This window comes from Anser brachyrhynchus (genome assembly GCF_964034855.1).
Source record: "Anser brachyrhynchus genome assembly, contig: SCAFFOLD_32, whole genome shotgun sequence".
Taxonomy (NCBI): Eukaryota; Metazoa; Chordata; class Aves; order Anseriformes; family Anatidae; genus Anser; species Anser brachyrhynchus.
The window spans coordinates 2,648,252-2,664,821 of record NW_027663874.1 but is presented as its reverse complement, the minus strand read 5'-3'; positions in this window follow the sequence as shown (position 1 = coordinate 2,664,821).

Here is a 16,570-nt window from a genome sequence, read left to right as displayed (position 1 = left end):
GTGCAGCCCCTTAGGTGCCAGTGCACTCTCTGTACTCACTGCAGTGCATTCCCAGTGGTGCCTGTGCAGTCTCTGGACTCCTTGCAGTGAATCCCCGGTGGTGCCAGTGCACTCTCTGCACTCACTGCACTGCATCCCCAGTGGTGCCAGTGCAGTCTCTGAACTCACTGCACTCCATCCCCAGTGGTGCCAGTACACTCTCTGGACTCACTGCACTGCATCCCCAGTGGTGCCAGTGCACTCTCTGCACTCACTGCACTGCATCCCCAGTGGTGCCAGTGCACTATCTGGACTCAATGCACTGCACCCCCACTGGTGCCAGTGCACTCTCTGGACTCACTGCAGTGCAGCCCCAGTGGTGCCAGTGAAATCTCTGGACTCACTGCAGTGCACCCCCACTGGTGCCAGTGCACTCTCTGGACTCAGTGCACTGCATGCCCAGTGGTGCCAGTGCACTCTCTGGACTCAACTGCACTGCATCCCCAGTGGTGCCAGTGCACTCTCTGGACTCACTGCAGTGCATCCCCAGTGGTGCCAATGGACTCTCTGGACTCACTGCACTGCATCCCCAGTGGTGCCAGTGCACTCTCTGGACTCACTGCACTGCACGAACCGTGGTGCCAGTGCACTCTCTGGACTCACTGCACTGCATCACCAGTGGTTCCAGTGCACTCTCTGCACTCACTGCACTGCATCCCCAGTGGTGCCAGTGCACTCTCTGAACTCACTGCACTGCAACCCCAATGGTGCCAGTGCACTCTCTGGACTCACTGCAGTGCATCCCCAGTGGTGCCAGTGCACTCTCTGGACTCACTGCACTGCATCCCCAGTGGTGCCAGTGCACTCTCTGGACTCACTGCAGTGCATCCCCAGTGGTGCCAGTGCACTCTCTGCACTCACTGCACTGCATCCCCAGTGGTGCCAGTGCACTCTCTGGACTAACTGCAGTGAAACCCCGGTGGTGCAAGTGCACTCTCTGGACTCACTGCAGTGCATCCCCAGTGGTGCCATTGCACTCTCTGGACTCACTGCACTGCATCCCCAGTCGTGCGTGTGCAGTCTCTGGACTCACTGCAGTGCATCCCCAGTGGTGCCAGTGCACTCTTTCGAGTCACTGCAGTGCATCCCCAGTGGTGCCAATGCAGTCTCTGGACTCACTGCACTGCATTCCCAGTGGTGCCAGTGCACTCTCTGGAGTCACTGCAGTGCATCCCCAGTGGTGCCAGTGCACTCTGTGGACTCACTGCACTGCAACCCCAGTGGTGCCAGTGCACTCTCTGGACTCACTGCAGCGCACCCCCACTGGTGACAGTGCACTCTCTGGACTCACTGCACTGCATCCCCAGTGGTGCCAGTGCACTCTCTGGATTCACTGTAGTGCATCCCCAGTGGTTCCAGTGCACTCTCTGCACTCACTGCACTGCATCCCCAGTGGTGCCAGTGCACTCTCTGGACTCACTGCAGTGCATCCCCAGTGGTGCCAGTGCACTCTCTGGACTCACTGCAGTGCATCCCCAGTGGTGCCAGTGCACTCTCTGCACTCACTGCAGTGCATCCCCAGTGGTGCCAGTGCACTCTCTGCACTCACTGCAGTGCATCACCAGTGGTGCCTGTGCAGTCTCTGGACTCACTGCAGTGCATCGCCAGTGGTGCCAGTGCACTCTCTGGACTCACTGCACTGCATCCCCAGTGCAGCCAGTGCACTCTCTGGACTCACCGGGGTGCATCCCCAGTGGTGCCAGTGCACTCTCTGGACTCACCGGGGTGCATCCCCAGTGTTGCCAGTGCACTCTCTGGACTCACTGCACTGCATCCCCAGTGGTGCCAGTGCACTCTCTGGACTAACTGCACTGCATCTCCAGTGGTGCCAGTGCACTCTCTGGACTCACTGCACTGCATCCCCAGTGGTGCTAGTGCACTCTCTGGACTCACTGCACTGCATCCCCAGTGGTGCCAGTGCACTCTCTGTAGTCACTGCGCTGCATTCCCAGTGGTGACAATGCACTCTCTGGACTCACTGCACTGCATCCCCAGTGGTGCCAGTGCACTCTCCGGACTCACTGCACTGCATCCCCTGTGGTGCCATTGCACTCTCTGCACTCCCTGCACTGCATCCCCAGTGGTGCCAGTGCACTCTCTGGACTCACTGCACTGCATCCCCAGTGGTGCCAGTGCACTCTCTGGACTCACGGCACTGCATCACCAGTGGAGCCAGTGCACTTTCTGGACTCACTGCAGTGCATCCCCAGTGGTGCCAGTGCACTCTCTGGACTCACTGCACTGCATCCCCAGGGGTGCCAGTACACTCTCTGGCGTCACTGCACTGCATCCCCAGTGGTGCCTGTGCAGTCTCTGGACTCACTGCACTGCATCCCCAGTGATGCCAGTGCACTCTCTGGACTCACTGCACTGCATCCCCAGTGGTGCCAGTGCACACTCTGGACTCACTGCACTGCATCCCCAGTGGTGCCAGTGCACTCTCTGGACTCACTGCACTCCATCCCCACTGGAGCCAGTACACTCTCTGGACTCACTGCACTGCATCCCCAGTGGTGCCAGTGCAGTCTCTGGACTCACTGCACTCCATCCCCACTGGTGCCAGTACACTCTCTGGACTCACTGCACTGCATCCCCAGTGGTGCCAGTGCACTCTCTGGACTCACTGCACTGCATCCCCAGTGGTGCCAGTGCACTCTCTGGACTCACTGCAGTCCATCACCAGTGGTGCCAGTGCACTCTCTGAGTCACTGCACTGCATCCCCAGTGGTGCCTGTGCACTCTCTGGACTCACTGCAGTGCATCCCCAGTGGTGCCAGTGCACTCTCTGGACTCACTGCACTGCATCCCCAGTGGTGCCAGTGCACTCTCTGCACTCACTGCAGTGCATCCCCAGTGGTGCCAGTGCACTCTCTGGACTCACTGCAGTGCATTACCAGTGGTGCCTGTGCAGTCTCTGGACTCACTGCAGTGCATCGCCAGTGGTGCCAGTGCACTCTCTGGACTCACTGCACTGCATCCCCAGTGCTGCCAGTGCACTCTCTGGACTCACCGGGGTGCATCCCAAGTGGTGCCAGTGCACTCTCTGGACTCACCGGGGTGCATCCCCAGTGTTGCCAGTGCACTCTCTGGACTCACTGCACTGCATCCCCAGTCGTGCCTGTGCAGTCTCTGGACTCACTGCAGTGCATCCCCAGTGGTGCCAGTGCACTCTCTGGACTCACTGCACTGCATGTCCAGTGGTGCCAGTGCACTCTCTGGACTAACTGCACTGCATCTCCAGTGGTGCCAGTGCACTCTCTGTAGTCACTGCGCTGCATTCCCAGTGGTGACAATGCACTCTCTGGACTCACTGCACTGCATCCCCAGTGGTGCCAGTGCACTCTCTGTAGTCACTGCGCTGCATTCCCAGTGGTGACAATGCATTCTCTGGACTCACTGCACTGCATCCCCAGTGGTGCCAGTGCACTCTCCGGACTCACTGCACTGCATCCCCTGTGGTGCCATTGCACTCTCTGCACTCCCTGCACTGCATCCCCAGTGGTGCCAGTGCACTCTCTGGACTCACTGCACTGCATCCCCAGTGGTGCCAGTGCACTCTCTGGACTCACGGCACTGCATCACCAGTGGAGCCAGTGCACTTTCTGGACTCACTGCAGTGCATCCCCAGTGGTGCCAGTGCACTCTTTCGACTCACTGCACTGCATCCCCAGGGGTGCCAGTACACTCTCTGGCGTCACTGCACTGCATCCCCAGTGGTGCCTGTGCAGTCTCTGGACTCACTGCACTGCATCCCCAGTGATGCCAGTGCACTCTCTGGACTCACTGCAGTGCATCCCCAGTGGTGCCAGTGCACACTCTGGACTCACTGCACTGCATCCCCAGTGGTGCCAGTGCAGTCTCTGGACTCACTGCACTCCATCCCCACTGGTGCCAGTACACTCTCTGGACTCACTGCACTGCATCCCCAGTGGTGCCAGTGCACTCTCTGGACTCACTGCAGTCCATCACCAGTGGTGCCAGTGCACTCTCTGAGTCACTGCACTGCATCCCCATTGGTGCCAGTGCACTCTTTCGAGTCACTGCACTGCATCCCCAGTGGTGCCAGTGCACTCTCTGCACTCACTGCACTGCATCCCCAGTGGTGCCAGTGCACTATCTGGACTCATTGCAGGGCATCCCCAGTGGTGCCAGTGCACTCTCTGAGTCACTGCATTGCATCCCCAGTGGTGCCAGTGCACTCTCTGGACTCACTGCAGTGCATCCCCAGTGGTGCCAGTGCACTCTCTGGACTCACTGCACTGCATCCTCAGTGGTGCCAGTGCACTCTCTGGACACACTGCAGTGCAGCCCCAGTGGTGCCAGTGAAATCTCTGGACTCACTGCAGTGCACCCCCACTGGTGCCAGTGCACTCTCTGGACTCAGTGCACTGCATCCCCAGTGGTGCCAGTGCACTCTCTGGACTCAACTGCACTGCATCCCCAGTGGTGCCAGTGCACTCTCTGGACTCACTGCAGTGCATCCCCAGTGGTGCCAATGCACTCTCTGGACTCACTGCACTGCATCCCCAGTGGTGCCAGTGCACTCTCTGGACTCACTGCACTGCATGAACCGTGGTGCCAATGCACTCTCTGGACTCACTGCACTGCATCCCCACTGGTTCCAGTGCACTCTCTGCACTCACTGCACTGCATCCCCAGTGGTGCCAGTGCACTCTCTGGACTCACTGCACTGCATCCCCAGTGGTGCCAGTGCACTCTCTGGAGTCACTTCAGTGCATCCCCAGTGGTGCCAGTGCACTCTCTGGACTCACTGCACTGCAACCCCAATGGTGCCAGTGCACTCTCTGGACTCACTGCAGTGCACCCCCACTGGTGCCAGTGCACTCTCTGGACTCACTGCACTGCATCCCCAGTGGTGCCAGTGCACTCTCTGGACTCACTGCAGTGCATCCCCAGTGGTGCCAGTGCACTCTCTGGACTCACTGCACTGCATCCCCAGTGGTGCCAGTGCACTCTCTGGACTCACTGCACTGCATCCCCAGTCGTGCGTGTGCAGTCTCTGGACTCACTGCAGTGCATCCCCTGTGGTGCCAGTGCACTCTTTCGAGTCACTGCAGTGCATCCCCAGTGGTGCCAATGCAGTCTCTGGACTCACTGCACTGCATTCCCAGTGGTGCCAGTACACTCTCTGGACTCACTGCAGTGCATCCGCAGTGGTGCCAGTGCACTCTGTGGACTCACTGCACTGCAACCCCAGTGGTGCCAGTGCACTCTCTGGACTCACTGCAGCGCACCCCCACTGGTGCCAGTGCACTCTCTGGACTCACTGCACTGCATCCCCAGTGGTGCCAGTGCACTCTCTGGATTCACTGTAGTGCATCCCCAGTGGTTCCAGTGCACTCTCTGCACTCACTGCACTGCATCCCCAGTGGTGCCAGTGCACTCTCTGGACTCACTGCAGTGCATCCCCAGTGGTGCCAGTGCACTCTCTGGACTCACTGCACTGCATCCCCAGTGGTGCCAGTGCACTCTCTGGACTCACTGCACTGCATCCCCAGTGGTGCCAGTGCACTCTCTGGACTCACTGCAGTGCATCACCAGTGGTGCCTGTGCAGTCTCTGGACTCACTGCAGTGCATCGCCAGTGGTGCCAGTGCACTCTCTGGACTCACTGCACTGCATCCCCAGTGCTGCCAGTGCACTCTCTGGACTCACCGGGGTGCATCCCCAGTGGTGCCAGTGCACTCTCTGGACTCACCGGGGTGCATCCCCAGTGTTGCCAGTGCACTCTCTGGACTCACTGCACTGCATCCCCAGTCGTGCCTCTGCAGTCTCTGGACTCACTGCAGTGCATCCCCAGTGGTGCCAGTGCACTCTCTGGACTCACTGCAGTGCATCCCCAGTGGTGCCAGTGCAGTCTCTGGACTCACTGCAGTGCATCTCCAGTAGTGCCAGTGCACTCTCTGTAGTCACTGCGCTGCATTCCCAGTGGTGACAATGCACTCTCTGGACTCACTGCACTGCATCCCCAGTGGTGCCAGTGCACTCTCTGTAGTCACTGCGCTGCATTCCCAGTGGTGACAATGCACTCTCTGGACTCACTGCACTGCATCCACAGTGGTGCCAGTGCACTCTCCGGACTCACTGCACTGCATCCCCTGTGGTGCCATTGCACTCTCTGCACTCCCTGCACTGCATCCCCAGTGGTGCCAGTGCACTCTCTGGACTCACTGCACTGCATCCGCAGTGGTGCCAGTGCACTCTCTGGACTCACGGCACTGCATCACCAGTGGAGCCAGTGCACTTTCTGGACTCACTGCAGTGCATCCCCAGTGGTGCCAGTGCACTCTCTGCACTCACTGCACTGCATCCCCAGGGGTGCCAGTACACTCTCTGGCGTCACTGCACTGCATACCCAGTGGTGCCTGTGCAGTCTCTGGACTCACTGCACTGCATCCCCAGTGATGCCAGTGCACTCTCTGGACTCACTGCACTGCATCCCCAGTAGTGCCAGTGCACACTCTGGACTCACTGCACTGCATCCCCAGTGGTGCCAGTGCACTATCTGGACTCACTGCACTCCATCCCCACTGGTGCCAGTACACTCTCTGGACTCACTGCACTGCATCCCCAGTGGTGCCAGTGCACTCTCTGGACTCACTGCAGTGCATTACCAGTGGTGCCAGTGCACTCTCTGAGTCACTGCACTGCATTCCCAGTGGTGCCAGTGCACTCTCTGGACTCATTGCAGTGCACCCCCACTGGTGCCAGTGCACTCTCTGCACTCACTACACTGCATCCCCAAGGTGCCAGTGCACTCTCTGGACTCAACTGCACTGCATCCCCAGTGGTGCCAGTGCACTCTCTGGACTCACTGCAGTGTATCCCCAGTGGTGCCAGTGCACTCTCTGGACTCACTGCAGTGCATCACCAGTGGTGCCAGTGCACTCTCTGGACTCACTGCACTGCATCCCCAGTGGTGCCAGTGCACTCTCTGGACTCACTGCACTGCATCCCCAGTGGTGCCTGTGCAGTCTCTGGACTCACTACAGTGCATCCCCAGTGGTGCCAGTGCACTCTCTGGACTCACTGCACTGCATCCCCAGTAGTGCCAGTGCACTCTCTGGACTCACCGGGGTGCATCCCCAGTGGTGCCAGTGCACTCTCTGGACTCACTGCACTGCATCCCCAGTGGTGCCAGTGCACTCTCTGGACTCACTGCAGTGCATCCCCTGTGTTGCCAGTGCACTCTCTAGACTCACTGCACTGCATCCCAGTGGTGCCAGTGCACTCTCTGGACTCACTGCAGTGCAGCCCCTTAGGTGCCAGTGTACTCTCTGTACTCACTGCAGTGCATTCCCAGTGGTGCCAGTGCACTCTCTGGACTCCTTGCACTGAATCCCCGGTGGTGCCAGTGCACTCTCTGCACTCACTGCACTGCATCCCCAGTGGTGCCAGTGCAGTCTCTGAACTCACTGCACTCCATCCCCAGTGGTGCCAGTACACTCTCTGGACTCACTGCACTGCATCCCCAGTGGTGCCAGTGCACTCTCTGCACTCACTGCACTGCATCCCCAGTGGTGCCAGTGCACTATCTGGACTCACTGCAGTGCAGCCCCAGTGGTGCCAGCGAAATCTCTGGACTCACTGCAGTGCACCCCCACTGGTGCCAGTGCACTCTCTGGACTCAGTGCACTGCATCCCCAGTGGTGCCAGTGCACTCTCTGGACTCAACTGCACTGCATCCCCAGTGGTGCCAGTGCACTCTCTGGACTCACTGCACTGCATCCCCAGTGGTGCCAATGCACTCTCTGGACTCACTGCACTGCATGAACCGTGGTGCCAGTGCACTCTCTGGACTCACTGCACTGCATCCCCAGTGGTTCCAGTGCACTCTCTGCACTCACTGCACTGCATCCCCAGTGGTGCCAGTGCACTCTCTGCACTCACTGCACTGCAACCCCAATGGTGCCAGTGCACTCTCTGGACTCACTGAAGTGAACCCCCACTGGTGCCAGTGCACTCTCTGGACTCACTGCACTGCATCCCCAGTGGTGCCAGTGCACTCTCTGGACTCACTGCAGTGCATCCCCAGTGGTGCCAGTGCACTCTCTGGAGTCACTGCACTGCATCCCCAGTGGTGCCAGTGCACTCTCTGGACTCACTGCAGTGAAACCCCGGTGGTGCAAGTGCACTCTCTGGACTCACTGCAGTGCATCCCTACTGGTGCCTGTGCACTCTCTGGACTCACTGCACTGCATCCCCAGTGGTGCCAGTGCACTCTCTGTAGTCACTGCGCTCCATTCCCAGTGGTGCCAGTGCACTCTCTGGACTCACTGCAATGCACCCCCAGTGGTGCCAGTGCACTCTCTGGACTCACTGCACTGCATCCCCAATGTTGCCAGTGCACTCTCTGGACTCACTGCACTGCATCCCCAGTCGTGCCTGTGCAGTCTCTGGACTCACTGCAGTGCACCACCAGTGGTGCCAGTGCACTCTCTGGACTCACTGCAGTGCATCCCCAGTGGTGCAAGTGCAGTCTCTGGACTCACTGCAGTGCATCTCCAGTGGTGCCAGTGCACTCTCTGGACTCACTGCACTGCATCCCCAGTGCTGCCAGTGCACTCTCTGGACTCACCGGGGTGCATCCCCAGTGGTGCCAGTGCACTCTCTGGACTCACCGGGGTGCATCCCCAGTGTTGCCAGTGCACTCTCTGGACTCACTGCACTGCATCCCCAGTGGTGCCTGTGCACTCTCTGGACTCACTGCAGTGCATCCCCAGTGGTGCCAGTGCACTCTCTGGACTCACTGCAGTGCATTCCCAGTGGTGCCAGTGCAGTCTCTGGACTCACTGCAGTGCATCTCCAGTAGTGCCAGTGCACTCTCTGTAGTCACTGCGCTGCATTCCCAGTGGTGACAATGCACTCTCTGGACTCACTGCACTGCATGAACCGTGGTGCCAGTGCACTCTCTGGACTCACTGCACTGCATCCCCAGTGGTGCCAATGCACTCTCTGCACTCACTGCACTGCATCCCCAGTGGTGCCAGTGCACTCTCTGCACTCACTGCACTGCAACCCCAATGGTGCCAGTGCACTCTCTGGACTCACTGCAGTGAACCCCCACTGGTGCCAGTGCACTCTCTGGACTCACTGCACTGCATCCCCAGTGGTGCCAGTGCACTCTCTGGACTCACTGCAGTGCATCCCCAGTGGTGCCAGTGCACTCTCTGGAGTCACTGCACTGCATCCCCAGTGGTGCCAGTGCACTCTCTGGACTCACTGCAGTGAAACCCCGGTGGTGCAAGTGCACTCTCTGGACTCACTGCAGTGCATCCCTACTGGTGCCTGTGCACTCTCTGGACTCACTGCACTGCATCCCCAGTGGTGCCAGTGCACTCTCTGTAGTCACTGCGCTCCATTCCCAGTGGTGCCAGTGCACTCTCTGGACTCACTGCAATGCACCCCCAGTGGTGCCAGTGCACTCTCTGGACTCACTGCACTGCATCCCCAATGTTGCCAGTGCACTCTCTGGACTCACTGCACTGCATCCCCAGTCGTGCCTGTGCAGTCTCTGGACTCACTGCAGTGCACCACCAGTGGTGCCAGTGCACTCTCTGGACTCACTGCAGTGCATCCCCAGTGGTGCAAGTGCAGTCTCTGGACTCACTGCAGTGCATCTCCAGTGGTGCCAGTGCACTCTCTGGACTCACTGCACTGCATCCCCAGTGCTGCCAGTGCACTCTCTGGACTCACCGGGGTGCATCCCCAGTGGTGCCAGTGCACTCTCTGGACTCACCGGGGTGCATCCCCAGTGTTGCCAGTGCACTCTCTGGACTCACTGCACTGCATCCCCAGTGGTGCCTGTGCACTCTCTGGACTCACTGCAGTGCATCCCCAGTGGTGCCAGTGCACTCTCTGGACTCACTGCAGTGCATTCCCAGTGGTGCCAGTGCAGTCTCTGGACTCACTGCAGTGCATCTCCAGTAGTGCCAGTGCACTCTCTGTAGTCACTGCGCTGCATTCCCAGTGGTGACAATGCACTCTCTGGACTCACTGCACTGCATCCCCAGTGGTGCCAGTGCACTCTCTGTAGTCACTGCGCTGCATTCCCAGTGGTGACAATGCACTCTCTGGACTCACTGCACTGCATCCCCAGTGGTGCCAGTGCACTCTCCGGACTCACTGCACTGCATCCCCTGTGGTGCCATTGCACTCTCTGCACTCCCTGCACTGCATCCCCAGTGGTGCCAGTGCACTCTCTGGACTCACTGCACTGCATCCGCAGTGGTGCCAGTGCACTCTCTGGACTCACGGCACTGCATCACCAGTGGAGCCAGTGCACTTTCTGGACTCACTGCAGTGCATCCCCAGTGGTGCAATTGAACTCTCTGCACTCACTGCACTGCATCCCCAGGGGTGCCAGTACACTCTCCGGCGTCACTGCACTGCATACCCAGTGGTGCCTGTGCAGTCTCTGGACTCACTGCACTGCATCCCCAGTGATGCCAGTGCACTCTCTGGACTCACTGCACTGCATCCCCAGTGGTGCCAGTGCACTCTCTGGACTCACTGCACTCCATCCCCACTGGTGCCAGTACACTCTCTGGACTCACTGCACTGCATCCCCAGTGGTGCCAGTGCACTCTCTGGACTCACTGCACTGCATCCCCAGTGGTGCCAGTGCACTCTCCGGACTCACTGCAGTGCATTACCAGTGGTGCCAGTGCACTCTCTGAGTCACTGCACTGCATTCCCAGTGGTGCCAGTGCACTCTCTGGACTCACTGCACTGCAACCCCAGTGGTGCCAGTGCACTCTCTGGACTCACTGCAGTGCACCCCCACTGGTGCCAGTGCACTCTCTGCACTCACTACACTGCATCCCCAAGGTGCCAGTGCACTCTCTGGACTCAACTGCACTGCATCCCCAGTGGTGCCAGTGCACTCTCTGGACTCACTGCAGTGTATCCCCAGTGGTGCCAGTGCACTCTCTGGACTCACTGCAGTGCATCACCAGTGGTGCCAATGCACTCTCTGGACTCACTGCACTGCATCCCCAGTGGTGCCAGTGCACTCTCTGGACTCACTGCACTGCATCCCCAGTGGTGCCTGTGCAGTCTCTGGACTCACTACAGTGCATCCCCAGTGGTGCCAGTGCACTCTCTGGACTCACTGCACTGCATCCCCAGTAGTGCCAGTGCACTCTCTGGACTCACCGGGGTGCATCCCCAGTGGTGCCAGTGCACTCTCTGGACTCACTGCACTGCATCCCCAGTGGTGCCAGTGCACTCTCTGGACTCACTGCAGTGCATCCCCTGTGTTGCCAGTGCACTCTCTAGACTCACTGCACTGCATCCCCAGTGGTGCCAGTGCACTCTCTGGACTCACTGCAGTGCAGCCCCTTAGGTGCCAGTGCACTCTCTGTACTCACTGCAGTGCATTCCCAGTGGTGCCAGTGCACTCTCTGGACTCCTTGCACTGAATCCCCGGTGGTGCCAGTGCACTCTCTGCACTCACTGCACTGCATCCCCAGTGGTGCCAGTGCAGTCTCTGAACTCACTGCACTGCATCCCCAGTGGTGCCAGTACACTCTCTGGACTCACTGCACTGCATCCCCAGTGGTGCCAGTGCACTCTCTGCACTCACTGCACTGCATCCCCAGTGGTGCCAGTGCACTATCTGGACTCACTGCAGTGCAGCCCCAGTGGTGCCAGTGAAATCTCTGGACTCACTGCAGTGCACCCCCACTGGTGCCAGTGCACTCTCTGGACTCAGTGCACTGCATCCCCAGTGGTGCCAGTGCACTCTCTGGACTCAACTGCACCGCATCCCCAGTGGTGCCAGTGCACTCTCTGGAGTGACTGCAGTGCATCCCCAGTGGTGCCAGTGCACTCTCTGGACTCACTGCACTGCATGAACCGTGGTGCCAGTGCACTCTCTGGACTCACTGCACTGCATCCCCACTGGTTCCAGTGCACTCTCTGCACTCACTGCACTGCATCCCCAGTGGTGCCAGTGCACTCTCTGCACTCACTGCACTGCAACCCCAATGGTGCCAGTGCACTCTCTGGACTCACTGCAGTGCATTCCCACTGGTGCCAGTGCACTCTCTGGACTCACTGCACTGCATCCCCAGTGGTGCCAGTGCACTCTCTGGACTCACTGCAGTGCATCCCCAGTGGTGCCAGTGCACTCTCTGGAGTCACTGCACTGCATCCCCAGTGGTGCCAGTGCACTCTCTGGACTCACTGCAGTGCATCCCTACTGGTGCCTGTGCACTCTCTGGACTCACTGCACTGCATCCCCAGTGGTGCCAGTGCACTCTCTGTAGTCACTGCGCTCCATTCCCAGTGGTGCCAGTGCACTCTCTGGACTCACTGCAATGCACCCCCAGTGGTGCCAGTGCACTCTCTGGACTCACTGCACTGCATCCCCTGCGGTGCCAGGGCACTCTGTGTACTCACTGCACTGCATCCCCAATGTTGCCAGTGCACTCTCTGGACTCACTGCACTGCATCCCCAGTCGTGCCTGTGCAGTCTCTGGACTCACTGCAGTGCACCACCAGTGGTGCCAGTGCACTCTCTGGACTCACTGCAGTGCATCCCCAGTGGTGCAAGTGCAGTCTCTGGACTCACTGCAGTGCATCTCCAGTGGTGCCAGTGCACTCTCTGGACTCACTGCACTGCATCCCCAGTGGTGCCAGTGTACTCTCTGTAGTCACTGCGCTGCATTACCAGTGGTGCCAGTGCACTCTCTGGACTCACTGCACTGCATCCCCAGTGGTGCCAGTGCACTCTCTGCACTCACTGCACTGCATCCCCTGTGGTGCCAGTGCACTCTCTGCACTCACTGCACTGCATCACCAGTGGAGCCAGTGCACTTTCTGGACTCACTGCAGTGCATCCCCAGTGGTGCCAGTGCACTCTCTGGACTCACTGTACTGCATCCCCAGGGGTGCCAGTACACTCTCTGGCGTCACTGCACTGCATCCCCAGTGGTGCCAGTGCAGTCTCTGGACTTACTGCACTGCATCCCCAGTGATGCCAGTGCACTCTCTGCACTCACCGGGGTGCATTCCCAGTGGTGCCAGTGCACTCTCTGGACTCACTGCACTGCATCCCCAGTGGTGCCAGTGCAGTCTCTGGACTCACTGCACTCCATCCCCACTGGTGCCAGTACACTCTCTGGACTCAACTGCACTGCATCCCCAGTGGTGCCAGTGCACTCTCTGGACTCACTGCACTGCATCCCCAGTGGTGCCAGTGCACTCTCTGGACTCACTGCAGTCCATCACCAGTGGTGCCAGTGCACTCTCTGAGTCACTGCACTGCATCGCCAGTGGTGCCCGTGCACTCTCTGGACTCACTGCAGTGCATCCCCAGTGGTGCCAGTGCACTCTCTGGACTCACTGCAGTGCAGCCCCAGTGGTGCCAGTGCACTCTCTGGACTCACTGCAGTGCAGCCCCTTAGGTGCCAGTGCACTCTCTGGACTCACTGCAGTGCATTCCCAGTGGTGCCAGTGCACTCTCTGGACTCCTTGCAGTGAATCCCCGGTGGTGCCAGTGCACTCTCTGCACTCACTGCACTGCATCCCCAGTGGTGCCAGTGCAGTCTCTGAACTCACTGCACTGCATTCCCAGTGGTGCCAGTGCACTCTCTGGACTCACTGCACTGCATCCCCAGTGGTGCCAGTGCACTATCTGGACTCATTGCAGGGCATCCCCAGTGGTGCCAGTGCACTCTCTGAGTCACTGCACTGCATTCCCAGTGGTGCCAGTGCACTCTCTGGACTCACTGCACTGCATCCCCAGTGGTGCCAGTGCACTCTCTGGACTGACTGCACTGCACCCCCAGTGGTGCCAGTGCACTCTCTGGACTCACTGCAGTGCAGCCCCAGTGGTGCCAGTGAAATCTCTGGACTCACTGCAGTGCACCCCCACTGGTGCCAGTGCACTCTCTGGACTCAGTGCACTGCATCCCCAGTGGTGCCAGTGCACTCTCTGGAGTCAACTGCACTGCATCCCCAGTGGTGCCAGTGCACTCTCTGGACTCACTGCAGTGCATCCTGAGTGGTGCCAATGCACTCTCTGGGCTCACTGCACTGCATCCCCAGTGGTGCCAGTGCACTCTCTGGACTCACTGCACTGCATGAACCGTGGTGCCAGTGCACTCTCTGGACTCACTGCACTGCATCACCAGTGGTTCCAGTGCACTCTCTGCACTCACTGCACTGCATCCCCAGTCGTGCCAGTGCACTCTCTGGACTCACTGCACTGCAACCCCAATGGTGCCAGTGCACTCTCTGGACTCACTGCAGTGCACCCCCACTGGTGCCAGTGCACTCTCTGGACTCACTGCACTGCATCCCCAGTGGTGCCAGTGCACTCTCTGGACTCACTGCAGTGCATCCCCTGTGGTGCCAGTGCACTCTCTGGACTCACTCCACTGCATCCCCAGTGGTGCCAGTGCACTCTCTGGACTCACTGCAGTGAAACCCCGGTGGTGCAAGTGCACTCTCTGGACTCACTGCAGTGCATCCCCAGTGGTGCCAGTGCACTCTCTGGACTCACTGCACTGCATCCCCAGTCGTGCGTATGCAGTCTCTGGACTCACTGCATTGCATCCCCAGTGGTGCCAGTGCACTCTTTCGAGTCACTGCAGTGCATCCCCAGTGGTGCCAATGCAGTCTCTGGACTCACTGCACTGCATTCCCAGTGGTGCCAGTGCACTCTCTGGACTCACTGCAGTGCATCCCCAGTGGTGCCAGTGCACTCTGTGGACTCACTGCACTGCAACCCCAGTGGTGCCAGTGCACTCTCTGGACTCACTGCAGCGCACCCCCACTGGTGACAGTGCACTCTCTGGACTCACTGCACTGCATCCCCAGTGCTGCCAGTGCACTCTCTGGACTCACCGGGGTGCATCCCCAGTGGTGCCAGAGCACTCTCTGGACTCACCGGGGTGCATACCGAGTGGTGCCAGTGCACTCTCTGGACTCACTGCACTGCATCCTCAGTGGTGCCAGTGCACTCTCTGGAGTCACTGCAGTGCATCCCCAGTGGTGCCAGAGCACTCTCTGGACTCACCGGGGTGCATTCCCAGTGGTGCCAGAGCACTCTCTGGAGTCACCGGGGTGCATTCCCAGTGGTGCCAGAGCACTCTCTGGACTCACCGGGGTGCATCCCCAGTGGTGCCAGTGCACTCTTTCGAGTCACTGCACTGCATCCCCAGTGGAGCCAGTGCACTCTCTGGACTCACTGCACTGCATCCCCAGTGGTGCCAGTGCACTCTCTGGAGTCACTGCAGTGCATCCCCAGTGGTGCCAGAGCACTCTCTGGACTCACCGGGGTGCATCCCCAGTGGTGCCAGTGCACTATCTGGACTCACTGCACTGCATCCCCAGTGGTGCCAGTGCACTCTCAGGATTCACTGCACTGCATCCCCAGTGGTGCCAGTGCACTCTCTGGAGTCACTGCAGTGCATCCCCAGTGGAGCCAGTGCACTCTCTGGAGTCACTGCACTCCATCCCCACTGGTGCCAGTACACTCTCTGGACTGACTGCAGTGCATCCCCAGTGGTGCCAGTGCACTCTCTGGACTCACTGCACTGCATCCCCAGTGGAGCCAGTGCACTCTCTGGAGTCACTGCACTCCATCCCCACTGGTGCCAGTACACTCTCTGGACTGACTGCAGTGCATCCCCAGTGGTGCCAGTGCACTCTCTGGAGTCACTGCAGTGCATCCCCAGTGGTGCCAGTGCACTCTCTGGACTCACTGCAGTGCATCCCCAGTGGAGCCAGTGCACTCTCTGGACTCACTGCAGTGCATCCCCAGTGGTGCCAGTGCACTCTCTGGAGTCACTGCAGTGCATCCCCATTGGTGCCAGGGCACTCTCAGGACTCACTGCAGTGCATCCCCAGTGGTGCCAGTGCACTCTTTCGAGTCACTGCACTGCATCCCCAGTGGTGCCAGTGCACTCTCTGGAGTCACTGCAGTGCATTCCCAGTGGTGCCAGTGCACTCTCTGGAGTCACTGCAGTGCATCCCCAGTGGTGCCAGAGCACTCTCTGGACTCACCGGGGTGCATCCCCAGTGGTGCCAGTGCACTCTCTGGACTCACTGCACTGCATCCCCAGTGGTGCCAGTGCACTCTCTGGACTCACTGCACTGCAACCCCAATGGTGCCAGTGCACTCTCTGGACTCACTGCAGTGCACCCCCACTGGTGCCAGTGCACTCTCTGGACTCACTGCACTGCATCCCCAGGGGTGCCAGTGCACTCTCTGGACTCACTGCAGTGCATCCCCAGTGGTGCCAGTGCACTCTCTGGAGTCACTGCACTGCATCCCCAGTGGTGCCAGTGCACTCTCTGGACTCACTGCAGTGAAACCCCGGTGGTGCAAGTGCACTCTCTGGACTCACTGCAGTGCATCCCCAGTGGTGCCAGTGCACTCTCTGGACTCACTGCACTGCATCCCCAGTCGTGCGTGTGCAGTCTTTGGACTCACTGCAGTGCATCCCCAGTGGTGCCAGTGCACTCTTTCGAGTCACTGCAGTGCATCCCCAGTGGTG